We start from the raw sequence: 17,130 nt of genomic DNA, 5'->3' as shown, positions 1-17,130 counted from the left end.
TTTGATAAATGCTGGCATCTAAGTGTGGCTTAAAAAGTACTTTGCATTGCTTATCATTTGAGTACATTTTAGATATCATAATTAATTTATGAGGAATGTAAAGTCATGCTTTTTCATTGTTCCTTTACCTCCCTGTTAAAAATTTTTAAAAATTCATCAAATTCAATAGGAACATTTTATTTTCAGTGTAAAGCACCAAATTTCTAGTAATAGGTTTATCTTGTAAATAAAAACATGCATGTAGCTTCAAACTGTACCTTTGTTGAACTCTAATTCCTTGCCAATGCTATTCCCTGTCGTGCGGAGTATCTGATTACTAATTCACACTCATGAAAATATAGGTCTTCCAACACTACTTTTAATAATTTTTTCTAAGTGATAAACAAAACTTCAACTTGCTTTAGTTGTCTCAAAACCAGACCAGTATCTGATTCCTTTAACTCCAGGTATAAGAGAATACAGGTGCCATATCTAGAGTAGGTGTATTTACCTGTGTGGAGGTCAGAAGGAATGCAGGCATGAGGAGGGCAAAAGAGTTCTAATGCAATTGTGCTCCAGGCTTTCCTGAGAATACTTCATTCTTTCTATTAGTTTTTCTGCTTAATTACCCTGCAAGCTGTGCCTGAGGTCTTTGAAGCTGCAGAATGGTGGTTAAAGGACAAACACTAAAGTGTTCAGTGGGAATAACTAGGTTAAGTTAACCAAGATTATAAAGTAATTTGCAAAGCCATTTGCTTCTCATAGAGCTAAATGTTAGAATATCACACCACTACAAAAGAATTATCTAAAATGAGGTAATACGCTGTATTATACTGTACAGGCTATAACCAATTAAGAAAGGATATACTTTCTTCACTTGTATTAATGAGGCTGTGCAAAATATAGAGACAGATGATCCTGGAACATATAACAACTCCTGAGGCAAACTGAAAGAAATTATGAAACAATTCATTCTATCTTTGAAATGAAGCAAAATGAAATGCACGGTGCCCCCATAGTATAAGTCAGAGGATGCTATCAGGTCTTAATAAACAACACAGAACAGAAGAGAGACTTCAGTATTGATTTGCTGTGCAGAAATTGTGACTTGATAGAAGGCCTTCAGCAACCCCGCCTTTACACACTAGGGCAGTTGGTTATATTTTCCTCTCTAGCATATGACTGAGAACTCATTCTGAGCACAGAAGACAGAAGCGGAAACAGGTTTAGCCAACGGGTCTTCTTACCCAGCTCTATTCCACTGAGTTAATGCTCCAATCCTCTACTACCCAGAAATAAAATCTCCACACCAATTTTTCATTCAGCCATATAAACCTACAGCTAATTACCATGGTGCCAAAACAAGGCTGCAGAAAGTATAATCTATTAGCAATAACTTGTGTCTAACAATATAATTGCATTGGGAATAATGAAATGTTCATTTTAGTATCAAAATTAATAATGTCATATCAATGGCATTAATAATTAAGGATTCCTTTTATAACATAACATCATTAATAACAACTGCATTATGAACAATTCTATTAATATCAATAATAATACAAATAATAACGCATTGCCTTTCTAAAGGCAACTAAAATGAAATGCTGTAAAATAATGGACCAGACCCTGCTGTATCCACGTAGGAGTTCTGGAAATACATAACTCTTTTAGATAAATAAGTTTTGTTTTGTTTTCCTAGATAGTGACCTCTAGTTTTAAAAAAAATCATCATTAAATATTTAAAAAGCACATGAAAATTTATTTAACATTTTTTAGTTCTATGTGTGTGAGGAGATGCTCAGTGGGGACAGTGCCTGGGAGTTTTCATTGTGCTGGTTGCTAGTTTCTATTAGATTACTTTTTTGCCTAGGTTAGGTGCAACTTCTTTTCATATTATGTATTCGTATATCCATTGCATATATAGCATTTTAATGCATTAATATCATAATCCACCTCCCTATCTTCCTGGGGAACTAAATCGCAACCATTCATTACAGGTAAGTTTCCATTTATATGGGATTTATCTATCTCAGCACTGTATTCTAACACATAAAGACACCGCTACATCTGGTGTAAGCATACAGTTTGTAGGCCAAACCTGGCTCATAGCTTGCTAATTTGTTTAAAATAAAGTTTCATTGATACACAGCCATATCAATTTGCTTACAAATAATTTATGGCTGCTTTTTTCCTACAACAACAAAGATGAATAATAGCAAGAGAATTATATGGCCTACAAATTTACATATTTGCTACCTTGCCCTTCACAGAAAAAGTATATTGACTTCTAGTTAATAGGAATATTAACCAGAAAATATTTCAAACATTTCCAAGACCAAGATAAGGAAGATAAACAAGAGAAAATGAATTAATAAGATATTCTTAATAATATTCATGTTTGTATTGCAATGTTCTTGTTGGAGTGAGTATACATTTATAATTTTATTTTTGAGACAGGGTCTTCCTCTGAAGTTCAGGCTGCTTGTGACACACTATGTAGCCAAGTCTGGCCTCGAATTCTTGGTAATTGTCCTTACTCAGTCTTCTGAGAGCTGGGATTGTAGGCATGTATCACCATTCCTGGCTAAATCTGTAATACTAAATTTAAGGTAAGATAATTAGAAAGAAATCCTTGTTGGAGCAACCAAAAAGTATATTGAAACAATGATGTGTTGTTCTTGACAATAGTTTTCTTTATTTTTCCAATATCTGTAGCATTAAACCTGTATATGAAATATTTTTTCTGTGATGTTCTAACCTTTAACTGAAAATTTTCAAAAGTAAACAGTGATAGGCAGAAGAGATAGTAAACTTCTTTCTTACCCTTCTTTAAATTTCTACTTGTATTTTGTATTGTACTGCAGTCTATTTCCTCTCAGTTACTTTCATTCAAATCATATGTATTAATCTTTAAACATTTCAATAAGCAGACTTAAAAGGTATTTTTGTTGACATAATTCTAATGCCATTACTACATATAAAATTAACATTAGTTCCCTAACATTTAGTGTGTACAGCTTCTGTCCAAAGTTCAAATTGCCCTAAAAATAACCCTACAGGTACCGAAATCAAAATTCAAATACTATAATTTACAGAGTTTTTCATCCAGTTTTTTTTGACTCACAAGGAAAGTTCTCACTTGATTTTTATTTAGAATATTTATCGCATACTAATCACAGAGGAAAACAAAGGAGTACTAGCAGACAACAGAGAAGTCCCTCTAGAGTGAGGAGTAGAAAACTCAGGTGTGGTCTCGCAACAGGTGCTCAAGCATGCCGTCCTCGGTCCCTGACTGACTGCTTAGGCTTCTGCGAACTGATGATCTAGGAAATATATTATTTGCAGTTTTATTCCTGCTAAGAGCTTAAAATCTGCCTAATTGATAACATTAGCCGATTCCCAGGCAACAAGGAGCGATTATCAATAATCTTTTGTGGTAACTGGACTTCTCTTTCCTGCATGCATTCGCTTCTCTCCTCAAACTTATGCAGGCTACTCACTTGGCCTTGACCCCTCCTAAGTTCTACAGGGGACAGGAAGTCATAAACCAGAAAAGCTGTATGGCTGAGGTCGACATGTCTCAAACATAATTCAGGACAGCAAGGGAAACAGTCTCAAGGGAATCAGCAATAGCAGACCAATAATGTAAAAGAAGTATCTTTAGTTATTTTGAGAACCTACATACTGTGTTTCAATAGGATCTGTATCATTTTGGGTTACAAGGAGTGCAGAACAGCTTCAGTTTCTTCGGATTCTTTCCAACGATTGCTCCTTTTAAAAAATAATATACATTCTAATGTGTGATGTTTTGTTGTGATTTGATTTGTGTTTCTGAATCATTACTGATGTGTACCTGTTCATATATCTGCTCGCTATTTGAATGTCTTCTTTGAAGAAACGTTTCTTCAAATTTTTAGTTTACATTTTAATTTAGTAATTAGTTTCTTAGCTGTTGAGTTATAATTCCTTGCATATTTTGTAAACTGACTTCATATCAGATGCAGTTTGTAAATATTATCTCTCATTCTAAAAGCCGTCTTTTCACTCTATTGATTGTTATCTTCGCTGCACATAAAGTTTTTAGTTTGTCTATTTTTGCTCTTGTTTCCTGTGCTTTTGATGTCATATCCATGAAATCAATCTCAGATTAATCTCATAAATCTTTTTCTTTATTGTTTTTCCTTTGGGGGAATTATTTTTCTTGTGTTGAAATTTATAATCCATATTACGTTGATTTTCTAGGATAAGCGTCCTATGGTACTATTTTAGAGTGAATAGTTTTCTCAGCTCCGTATGTTGGAGAACCCGTTCCTTCCTCAGTGTGCATTCTTGGTGTCCTGTTCAAAACCAGCTGACTGTGTATGTACAGTCAGATGTACAGATGTACATCTGGAATGTACAGATGGAATCTCAGTGTGGATTTATTTCTGATCTTTATATTCTTTTCCATTCTATCCCACTATCATTCCCTTTTAACTATTTTTATTTTTTAATACATTTTAAAATCATGAAGTGGGTCGATTACAGATTATCTTATTTTTCAAGATGTTTTTCCTACTTAGGACCTTCAGTAGCTCCAAATGGACTTTAGAATTATTTTTCTATGTCTAAAAGTTCCACTGAGATTTCTATAGGGAGTATATTGCATCAATAGATCACTTTGTATTGTATGAATTTTTAACAATAAGCCTTTGAATCCATAATGTGGATTGGTTTGCTATATTTGTCTTCTTTAATTTTTGTTTCATTTTGTTTTTTGAGATAAGACTTTCATATGTTATTCAGGCTGGCCTTGAACTCACAGATATCCTCCTGCCTCAGCCTCCCGAATGATGGGATTCCGGTAAGTTTTTAAAATAAATTCTCATATTTTTCAGTTCATGCAATTTTACCTCTTTCATTATTTACTTCCAAGTGTGGTAGTTTTTGATGTTATTGTAAATTGGATGTTTTTTCTATTTTCATTTTCATAGAGTCTGTTATTTCCAGTGATCCTGGTCCTCAAAATTTTCCAAAAATATTGAAAGCAGGGTTTTGAAGAGATAGTTACACAATAATATCCACAGCATTATTTACAATAAGTACAATGCACATGCCCATTTGTACATTAGTGAATTAACAACATGTGGTATATCTTATTATGGAATATAATTCAGAAAAGGAAGAAAATTCTCTAATGCATGAAAACATGAGTGATTCTTGAGGACACTGGGCTAAAAGAAATAAGCCAGTTATGGTAAGATAGATGAACACTGTGTACTTCCACATATGCTAAGTATTTAAAAGTAGCCAAATCCACAGAAGTAAAGAATAGATTAGGGTTTGGCAAGGGCTGGAAATAAAAAGAAATGGGAGTTCTTAGTCCAAGTTACAGGGGACAAGATGGATGCAATCTGTAGGCCTGCATACAATATTTGCTTCATGGGTGCCCTGGCTGAAATTTGAACTTTTAAAACTGTGAAGAGAGGTAGCATCATAGTAAGTGCTTCTACTACAATAAATATTTTAAAAGTCACATCTTGATAAAAAATTTTAAAAAGATATAAAATTTTACTTAACATTAGGGAATTTATGAGTAAAATACAACGAAGTCATGACATCACAAAAAAGTCAAAACTTTTAAATATGAAAAAGATGACAGGCATTAAAAATAATGAAGAACATGCACCTGATGAACAACAAATTTGTGGGTGGTTAGACCAGATTAAAAAATACTGTTTGTGAATTTACTTCTGTGAATTTGGCTACTTTTAAATACTTAGCATATGTAGAAGTACACAGTTGGTTTCACCAACAGTGCAGGAGAGTTCCTTTTTCCCCACAGCCTCTCCAGCATTTGTTGTTGTTAGTTTTTTTGTTTGTTTGTTTGTTTGTTTTTGGGTTTTTTTGGTCCTGGCCATTCTTTCAGGAGTGAGATGGAATCTCAGTGTGGTATTCAATTGCATTTCTCTAATGACTAATGATGATGAACATTTTTTCATGTATTTATTTGCCATTTGTATCTCTTCATCTGAGAATTCTGTATTCATCTCAGATGCCCATTTTTTGGATTGGATCTTTGAATTGTGGGGGTCCGATTCTTTTATTCCTTATATGTTTTAGACAGAAGTCCTTGGTTTGAAGACAGTTCACTAAGATTTTTTCCCAGTTTGTGGGTTTTCTTTTCACTATGCTGGAGATTTCTTTTGACATGCAGAAAATTTTTAATAAGACGTGATGCTAGTTATTGATTATCGGAAGTATTTCCCATGCAGTTTGATTCCTGTTCATGAATTCTCTACCTATACCTATGTCTTCAAGATTTTTACCCAACTTGTATTCCAACAGATTTAGTGTTTCTGTTTTAATATTCAGATCTTTGATCCATTTAGATTTTATTTTAGTACATGGTGATAGGCATAGGTTTAGTTTTAGTTTTTGGCATGTGGAGAGCCAGTTTTTCCAACACCATTTATTAAAGTGACTGTCATCCTTCCAGTTTGTTTGGCCCCTTTATCAAAGATAAGGCGACTGAGTGTGTTTGTAGTTGTGGTTGTATCTTCTAATCTATTCCATTGATCTTTGGCTTTTTTTTATCCCGGTACCATGTTGATTTTACTGTAGTTGTTTGGTAATATAACTTCAAGTCAGTGATTGTGATGCCTCCTGCCTTGTCTTTGCTCCTTAGAACTGTCTTTGCTATTCTAGGTCTCTTCTGGTTCCAGATGAATTTTAGGAGTGATTTCTTTAGATCTATGAGGCTTGTTGATGGTATTTTTATTGGGAGTGCATGGAACTTGTAAAACAGTTTTGGGAAAATGGCCTTTTCACAATATTTATTCTTTCTATCCATGAGAAAGTGATGCCTTGCCATATTCTGAGATCCTTTTCAATTTCTTTTTTCAGTGTATTGCAAATTTCCCTGTATAGATCTTTCATTTAGTTCATGAGATTAATTCCTAAGTATTTCATTTTTTGGATGCTAGTGTGAAGGTTGTGGCTTGTTTATTTCTCTCTCTGTGATTTTATTGTTAGTGTATAGGAATATTACTAATTTTTGAGTATTGATTTTGTATCCAGCTACATTGCTGAATTTATTTATTAAGGCTAGGAGTCTTTCAATGGTGTTGGGAGTCTTCTATGTAAAGTATCATGTCATCTGCAAATAAAGGTAATTTAACTTCCTCTTTTCCTATCTTTACCCATTTATTTCTCTGTCTTGTCTAATTGCTCTGGCTAGTATTTCCAGTACTATATTAAATAGGAGTGGTGATAAGGGACATCCTCATCTTGTGCCTGATTTTAAGGTACAGGTCTTCAGTACGATACTGGCTGTTGGTTTGTCATAGATAGCTTTTATCATATTGAGGTAAAAATCTTCTATCCCAATTTTCTATAAGGCTCTTATCATGAATGAATGATGGACCTTATCAAAAGCTTTATCTACACCTATAGAAATTAACATGTGATTCTTACTTTTGACTTTATTGATATGATGGATTACGTTTATTGATTTATGTATGTTGAACTATTCCTACATACCTGGGATGAATCCCACTTGGTCGTGGTGTATAATCTTCTTGATTATTTGCTGAATCCTATTTGCCAATATTTTATTGAGGATTTTTGTATCTGTGTTCATTAGGGAGATTGGTCCGTAGTTCTCTTTTTTGAGTTAGGTCTTTCTCAGGTTTGGGTACTAGAGTAATATTTGCTTCCGGGAATGATTTAGGAAGCACTGTTTCCCTTTTGATTTCATAGAAGAGTTTGAGGAGTGTTGGCATTAATTCTTCTTTGTATTTCTTGTAGAATTTCTCAGTGAATCAGTCTGGGCCTGTGCTCTTTGTAGGTAAGGACTTAATTACATTTTCAATTCATTAATAGAAATTGTGTTATTCAGCAGTTTTACATCTTCTTGACCTAGCTTTGGTGCTTCATAAGTTTTCACAAATCTATTTCTTCTGTGTTATCAAACCTATGAGAGTAGAGGTTTTTGAAACATGTGTTGATGATCTTCTCTATTTCTACAGAATCTGTAGTTATTTCATGTTTTACATTCCTTATTGCATGAATTTGAGCTTTTGCTTTCCTTTTTTAAATAAGGTTGGCTAGGGGCTTTTCAATTTTATTTATTCTTTCAAAGAACCAACTCTTTGATTCATTGGTTCTTCAGATTGTTTCTTAGTCTCTATTGCATTAATTTCTGCTCTGATTTTTATAATTTCCCCCTTCTTTTGGCTTTGGGTTTGACTTGATTTTCATTTTCTAGATATTTGAGGTGTAGTATCGAGTTGTTTATTTGTATTTGTTCTGTTGTTCTCATGTGAAAACTCAATGCAATCCATTTTCCTCTGAGGACCACCTTCATTGCATCCCACAGATAACAGTAAGGTGTATTTCTGTTTTCATTTGTTTGTAGGTGTTGTTTAATTTCTTCTTTAATTTCCTCTGTGATCCACTGATTACCCGAGTGTGTTATTCAGTTTCCATGTGTTTGTGGGATTTTTGCAGTATCTTTTATCATTAATTTCTAATTTCATAGCATTATGATCCAATAACATGCAAGGGATGATTTCAACTCCTTTGCGTTTATTTAAATATGATCTGTGAGTTAATATATTGTCTATTTTAGAGAATGACCCATGTACTGCTGAGAAAAATATGTATTCTGTTGTTGTTGGGCAGAATACTCTGTATATGTCTATCAATTCCATTTGTTCACAGGTGTGATTCAGTTCTGTTATTTCTTTGCTGATTTTCTGCCTGGTTGATCTGTCCCTTGGTATCAATGGTGTGTTAAGGTCTCCTGTTATAATCATGTTATTGCTAATTTGATATTTCATTTCTATTAATACTTGCTTTATATAACTGTGTGCTCTGGAATTTAGTGCATATATATTTAAGATTATTATCCCTTCCTCATGAAGTTTTCCCATAACTAGTATGTAATGACCTTCTTTATCTCTTCTGATCATTCTTGGTTTGAAGTTCACATTGTCTTCAAACAGAATAACTACCCCCGGTTTTTTTTTTGGGGGGGGGGGCCCAGGGGTCCTGTTTCATGAAATATTGTTTTCTATCCTTTGGCTTTCAGTCTGTGAGTATCCTTTTGGGTTAAATGTGTTTCTTGTAGACAGCATATGGTTGGATGTTGTTTCTTGATCCATTCTGCCAGTCTGTTTCTTTTAATTGTTGAATTGAGACCACTTACATTAATGTTTATACATATAACTCTTATATGTTGCTTTATTGTTGACATGCTATCTTTCTGCTGTTGCATCTTTATATTTCCACTCTGTTTAATTGTCTGCTTTGCTTAGTGGTTTTTTCCTAAGTGTATCTAGGCTGTCTTTCAGTATTCTTTGCAGGGTTGGCTTGGTGTTCATTTAGTTTTTCAGCTGTTCTTTTTCATGGAAGTATCTTATTTCTCCATCCATTTTGAAGGACAGTTTTTCAGGGTACATCAGTGTAGGTTGGAAATCATTTTCCTTTAGCTTCTGAAATACTTTACTCCATGCTTTTCTTGACTTTATTGTTTGTGTTGAAAAGTCTGCTGTGATTCTGATAGGTTTTCCTTTATAAGTGATCTGTCTTTTCTCTCTGACAGCTTTTAATAATCTATTCTTGTGTTGGATTTCTGGGATGGTGATTATTTTATGTCTGGTTGTAGTTTTCCTTTTGCTTATGACTATTTGGAGTTCTATATGCTTCACTGATCCTGATGTCAGTTTCCATTCTCATGTTTTGGAAATTTTCAGCTATTACTTCTCTAAATGTCCTCTTACTATCCTTTGTGGTGTCTCCTTATTTTTCATTTATCCCTGTCAATCTTGTTTTTTTCTTTGCATAATCTTGCAGCTGATGAATTGTTATTTGCTGATTCTTTGTTATTTTTGAAAGATCTTTCCTTTCCGGTTCACTAGATGCAATCTTGTCTTCGAGATCTGAAATTCTATCTTCACTTTTGTTGAAGCGTTTTTGTCAACTTTCAGTGTAGTTTTTGTTTTCCTGTATATCTTGTAGAATCTGCTTCATTTATTCTGTTTGTTTCTTATGTTGTTTATCCAGGGATTCTATCTTTTTGTTTTGTTCCTCTAATTTTTTACTGTGTCTTATTTAGATGTGTTCAGCATTTCTTTCATTACTTTTATCATTTCTCCTTTTACTTGGTAGATTATTTCTAGTTTGAATTCCTTTAAAGCTTCCTGTAGTTGCCATTTTATTTCTGTTGCTATTATTTCAGGTATTTCAGGTGTATGGCATTTATTTTCTTCTGTGTACATAGCTCCTAAGGTTTCTTGCGATGGGCTGGAGGTCTGAGATTGTAGTTTGGTCTTTTGTTTGTCATTTTCTTATATTTCTATGTTTCAAGTATTGTTCCAAGGCTCCCTCTGGGCCCATGTGGAAATTGTTTTCTATGTCCTCAGCTCCTGGGACTTTGGCTGTCCAGTCCCCCAGATTGGGAGTGGAGCAGGCAGGTGGAGCTGGTAGATTGTGGCAGGAAGCTGGGAAGTTCCTTGTCCAGTGGGAGGGATGATCTTTAACTCCCGGGTCTCATGATGGTGCAGAAACATTCACCTCTGGCCTCCCAGTTTCCAGAATTGAGCAAACTTAGAATTTTGCATACAGCTGAAGATTCAGTAAATGATTTTCTCTGGTTGAAATAAATTTAAATTTTAAAAAGGGGGAAAAAGTACCACTTAATGTATCTAATTTTGTATCATTATATTACTATATTACATATTAATGAATATCTTGAAAAATATTGCAAATACCTAATGGCTTTAGCAATTTCTGCAAATACTAATATGAAAAACACTACTGTAGTAAAACTCAAATGATGAAAGAAAAATCAAACCCAGGAAGGCATTTCCAGAGATAAAAAGTAAAGATAATCAAACATATTATTTTTATATAAATATACTTATATTAAGTTATATTATGCATATGTCATATTATATCATGAAACTAAAAAAATTAAAAAGGAGAGTAAAGACAAATCTACAACAATGAAAAACCAAACTTTAAAAAATTATCAACACTTTTGTGCATAATCATAAAAGGAGGTCAAAGTTTCAGGAAATCATGACTACAAAATACGTTATTTGGGAGAATAAGTAGATTCTAGTATGTTTCAGGAATAATGGGATAAGTAAATAGAGACTTAAATCCCAAGTAATTATTAGTTTAGCAACTACCATATTATAAACAAAATATGTTCTACCAAATTCACATGAACCCATAATTTGGAATGTGATAATATTTGGTTGTGAGGTATTTATGGAGGCAATTAGGTCATGAAAGTAAGGCCTTTTGTCTTGTTACATCCTGTTGCTGGGACAAAATACTCAACACCCAATTTTAAGGAAAAGATTATTTAGCTCATAGTTTATGGAGGTTTCAGTCCATAATCAGCTAGCCCAAGGCAGGGTGGCATGGCATAGGGGCAGCCAATCATGGTAGTGGCAGACACCAAAGGTGACAAAAGCAAAAAGGAGAAGCAAGCCTCTTTTTCTCTCCTATGTTATATGCTAACTACCCAATCCTGAGTGGGCACAGGACTCACACAGTCAATCTCAGCACTAAACAATCAACCAATCACAAATGCTAGACTCAGCCACCTTTGAAAGGCCCACCCTACATGGCCGCATGCTTCTTTGAGGGAACATCCAGATACAAACCATAACAGCCTTCATGATAGGGTTTACAACATTACAAGACCTTACATGATCTCTCTCTCTCTCTCTTTCTCTCTCTCTCTCTCTCTCTCTCTCTCTCTCTCTCTCTCTCTCTTGTTGTCATGAAGATATAAACAGAGGTTCATCTGCAAACTAAAAAGTGAACCCTTAACAGACATTGGATTCCCTGGCCCCTTGGTGATGTGCTGAGCATCCTAGACTGTAACAAATAAGCATTTCCTGTGTTTAGGCCACCCACTATATAATATTCTACTATACTGCCACAAATTAGGACATGCAAGAAGAACAAAAATAAATATACAGTATTATAGCTGCATGAAATCAATAAACACAATGAAAGTTTACAACTGAGAATTATTTGAATGTCTGCCCATGGAAAGGAGTGACAGTGAGAAATAGTGACAGTGAGAAATAACTGAGTGAATGAATGAATCTAGAATGGAGCAAGAAGAAACCTAATGTGAACCCATAACAATAGAGGACCACATATAATTGGGATTAATTGTACCCTCTGCACCTAAGGTCCAAATAAAACAAACACAGGAATTAAATGAAAGAAGTATAAAAAATCCCCATGGGTTTCTTTTCTTTAAATATCAAACTAGATGTTCCTTGAAACTGCTTTTCAAATGTATTTGTGTAGGGATTTCCTTGTTATATATGAACGTCTGATACAGGAGTCCTCTAAATGTCAATTAAAAAGTTTGTGATCATATAAACTTTGGTGAGTGAATTCTAGGAAAAACAATAATAAAAAAAAACCTGAATTAACATGTTCTCTGCCTCAAGAAAACAGACTTTCAATGCTTTGTGATGATGAAAAACACTTAAAAACACCACTCATTTCTATATGAAAGTGAATTTTATTGCTTGCGCCAAAGGGCACTGACATTTTGATTCCGTAAAACATATTATACAAGGTTTTTGAAGACTCTGAGAGATTTTGCCTTACTATTTCAAGCCATGAAAAGAAAATTGCTATTACCATCTGTGGTGCTTCTGCAGGGGAAGGTTCTTAAAATATTGTATTTTTACTGGCAGGTGAGGGATTCTGAATTCTAACCTCAGTGGTGCTGGGAAAGTCATTTTAGTTTTGCCCTGGGTTTCCCATTTGCTAAGTAATTCTGAAAATGGCATTTGAGATGAAACAAACTCATCTTCCTAGGATGAGTCACTTTAGTACAGGAAGGCTACCATGGGAGAGTTTTGGCCTCTAAATCTGTGTAATATGATTTGCTGATCAGAACAACGCAAAATGTGAGCTAAGGGGTGCACACATGTCTCCTTGACTGAGCAATGTCCTTTTGAAAAAACTGTCTGTGAAACCAGCAGAATGAGTTGTTTAGATTGCTGTCATTTGGGTGATGGCAGTGGAGGCCAGTCATGGGGAGCTGTTGAGGAAGGGAGCAATTACTCCTTGTTTTCCTGGTCAGCAGAAGATTTTATTCCTAGAATTGGTCTCCCTATCCAATGTTAGAGCATGATAGCGACTTATCTCCTTCAGAACTCAATATTCACTCCAAATATGTGAAAGTGACACACCATAAAACTCAATTAAAGGGAGAAAATTTTCTCTGGAAAAGAAAGATTTGAAATTCAGGCTTAGTGACTGTGTTAAAAATAACAATTAATGAATAGGAGATAATTGTATTTTATTGGCCTGTGAGTTGCAGTTTGCTTGTAAAGTCCAGGTTTGATTGTGCTTAATTATTTCGTTTTTATGTCTAATAGACCTAATTTATTTTCTTGACTTAATTTTTTTTTTTTTGTATTGAGAATCAAATTCAGGATCTTGCACTGGCCAGGCAGGTGCTGTGCCACTGAGCTATATCCCTAGACTAATTTTTAAAGATAAAGAAGCAGTTGGATAAAGGTAAAGGTGTGTATTGAATGCACACTTACAAAATGTTTGATATGGATTAAATAGCTACAAATCAGATAATTAAATATAGTACTATTTGAACAAAATATATTAGCATGAGCTTTTGTTCCTAGTAGAGAGAAAGCCATTGAGAATCAAACACAGAAAATGTTGCAAACATATGGAGAAATACAGTTATTTTAGAAACAGCTGGAAAAATCCATTATATTATGTAAGGAGAAATATGAAAAAGATGTAAATACCTTTTACATTTAAGACATGATACAAAAATGGAAAAGTTATGCAAAAAATTTAAAGAAAATAAATACTAATGCTGCTCAATAAAGTCAATTATTAAACCTTTATCCATGATGAGCTTTCTCAGTTTCTCTTATTCAGTCACCTGTGATTTGAAAATATTAAATGAAATATTCCAAAAACTAATCCATAAACTTTAAATCACATGCTATTCTGAGTAGTGTGATGAAATTTTACACTATTCTACTCTATTGTATCCAGAATATTAGCCATCCTTTTGTCCAGTGTAACCAAATTGCGTTGGTACCCACCCATTTATCACTTAGTGGTCATCTTGATTATTACATTCCTATCAGATATCACAGTACTTGTGTTCAAATAACCCTAGTGTAGTTGCCAACTGATTTGTCACAATTTCTATACTTCTTCACCTGAGTGCATTTCAATACATAGGAATTATGCCACATCATCATCATCAAATCTTCTTCATCTAATGAAGAACAACAATAGTACAATAAGATATTAAGAGGTAGAAAGACAATGTTCACAGCACTTTTTTTTCTTGTATTTTTGAGACAGAGTCTCATAACAAAGTTCAGGCTGGCCATGCACTCACTTTGTAGCTCAGGCTGGTCTCAAACTTGCAGTGATCCTCCAGCCTCAGCCTCCCAAATGGTTGGATTACAGGTGTGTATCATCATGCCTGGCATTCACATAACTTTTATTATAATGTATTTTTTGCCATCCTTCTATTGTAGTATTAGTTATTAATCTTTAACTGAGACTCCCTTAGACTTTAAGCTTTATTATAAGTACATATAGTTAAAAATTATATATATATATATATATATATATATATATATATATATACACAGGTTTGGGACTATTCATGGTTTCAGGCATGGGTCTTATAATATATTGCCATAAATAATGGGGATTATTGCAAAATGATCACTAGTATTCAAAAGCAACTTCATCATTGCTAATTATAACATTAAAAATTTAATATTTTTACTGTTAATATATCCATAATAATATCCATAGCTGGAAAAGACATTGAGAAAATATGTCTTCTTAACCTCACAGGTCCTGGGGAGCACATTTGACAATATCTATCCAGATTTAGAATGTACATTTTACTTCCCAATTCATGCGTATCTTAGAGAAACCCTTACACATTTTCACAAAAATAATGTAAGAATGTGGAGTTTTTGAAACTACATATATGTTCATCTGTAGGACATCAACAAATAACATCACATAGCAGTAACCTGGAAAATCAGGCAGTGGACAAAAGTGATGATACATGCTTATTCATATAGAAAATTCTTCAACAGGTCTTAAGGAGAAAGAAAACAAAGCATAATGCAAACTATACACACTGTTTTAATTTAAGCAAAATTAAACATAGAAACCAGTATTTTTTTCTTTTAAGTACATAGAAATATATTTATAGAAGAATAAAGGCCTGAATGATCATAAAAGCACTAGTAAGGGCAAGAATGACAGACAGCAAGGGAAGTGTTACTAATTATAATGTGTCTTTAGTTCTTTTATAAATAAAAATTAAAATACATAAAGTAATGAGAGGATTACAAGTCAAACAAAACTATTAACTTCAAATGCCCAACTTTAAAAGGTGAATGAGTTTTCTCTATGTTTGTAGGTGATTTTTGTAATATTTAACAGTAAAAATTCTAGTTCTGCCTGTAATGAAACGTGTTTCTCAAAGAATGAAAAGAGTGTATTGAGATACAGAGAATTTTCACTGTGTTTTAAAGCTAAACAGACATTATATCGACAGTGTTTTATAGTAAATAGAAAACAAATTCACACAATTGGCAGGAAGATGAAATACAAGGGCAAAATAATGTATTTGATTTTTTTGACCACTAAATGTTGTTACCTATAAACTCTTGACTTCAATGAGAGTTTAATTAAAATCCAAGAAATGCTTCAAAATAAAGTCTATATTTGGTTTAAAACATGCTTTCAAAAATTTACTGTGAGGAAAAATTCTAGGATTCATGCAAAAATTAATTTGATGAAACACTTAAACAAATTTATAATCTATCTGAGAAATGTCAGAAATAAGCAACCTGAAATGCATGACTCATGATTTAATTGAGGTACCATGACAATGGTCACAGATGTCATATAAAAGGTTTTAGTCATATTTTGTAACAATATTGCATTTAAGCTGAGGTCATAGTTATTAGAATGGCAGATAAAGAGGCTATCATTATCAAAGTATACTGTAGAAAAAGGTGAATTCTGCATTTTGTATTGGAAGTAATGTTTAAGCTTGATTTTGTAGAATTGAAGATAGCCAAACCAGCTTTCAAGCTTTGGAGGAACTTCCTAAGTCAAGAATAATTGACAGAAATTTGTGGATATCATGACCAGTGGAGAAATGGCCTTCTGTTGGATTTCTAAGTATGAAGAAATGGATGGGAAAGTCAATTGGGCAAAGAATTTGAGTCTTGAAAGAGTCTTGAAAGAGTTTGAATCTACTTAATATTTAGTGGGGAGGAACTGAAGTTCAAATAGGGTAATTAATCATCTAAGAACTGTAAATATTAAAAAGCCTTAGTCAAGCTAGAATTTTCATTATGATATCTTCACTAAAATATCCTTACAGATAATAGATATCAGTCACAAAAATGAAAAATAAATTCTGTTACAAATTTATACAAATTATAGAACCAAAAAGTTGTTTATTAATTTAACATAATCCTTTATCTTACCTCACTATAACCTACATATGACAGATTAGCATGTTTAACATTAATATAATGTTATTTAGGAAAAAATAAAAATTGCAAATGGTGCAAAATGTTTCTGGGGATCAGAGTTTTTCAAACAAAAGTTTCAAAATCAGTCTTTGGTGAAATTATCCGAACCTAAGTAACCATCTACAAAATAAAACAGCAGATACCTCACAGTAATGTAATGAGGTTTAAAAAATCAAATGATCACTCTAAAGTCATTAGTATATGGCCTAGTACAACACAAAGGCTCAATGTCAGCTGTCACCAATGTTGGTGCAAACAGGAAGGAGCAATAGCTAGGAGCTCTCCTTGGTCTTGACTCAGTTTCAGGAATTACAAGCTAAATTAGCGAATTGAGGTTAAAATAGAATTTTCAAGTTAATATGAGGCAACATTCAATGTCAGAGAATCTTTTCAATTTGGACAAAGGAGATGGATGGGACAGGATATGTGGAAATGTAGATGGATAACAACAGTTCCTTTCTATTTACTAGATGTTTCCATTTTATTCTCTGGATGCCTTTGGATCTTGGCAGAAGCTTGGTTTGGACAGCACCATACTTATTAGGCCGTAGCGAGC

This window comes from Cavia porcellus, unplaced genomic scaffold, assembly GCF_034190915.1.
Source record: "Cavia porcellus strain 051 isolate PalLab524CR breed Dunkin Hartley unplaced genomic scaffold, mCavPor4.1 scaffold_22, whole genome shotgun sequence".
Lineage (NCBI taxonomy): Eukaryota > Metazoa > Chordata > Mammalia > Rodentia > Caviidae > Cavia > Cavia porcellus.
This window is presented reverse-complemented; position numbering follows the sequence as displayed.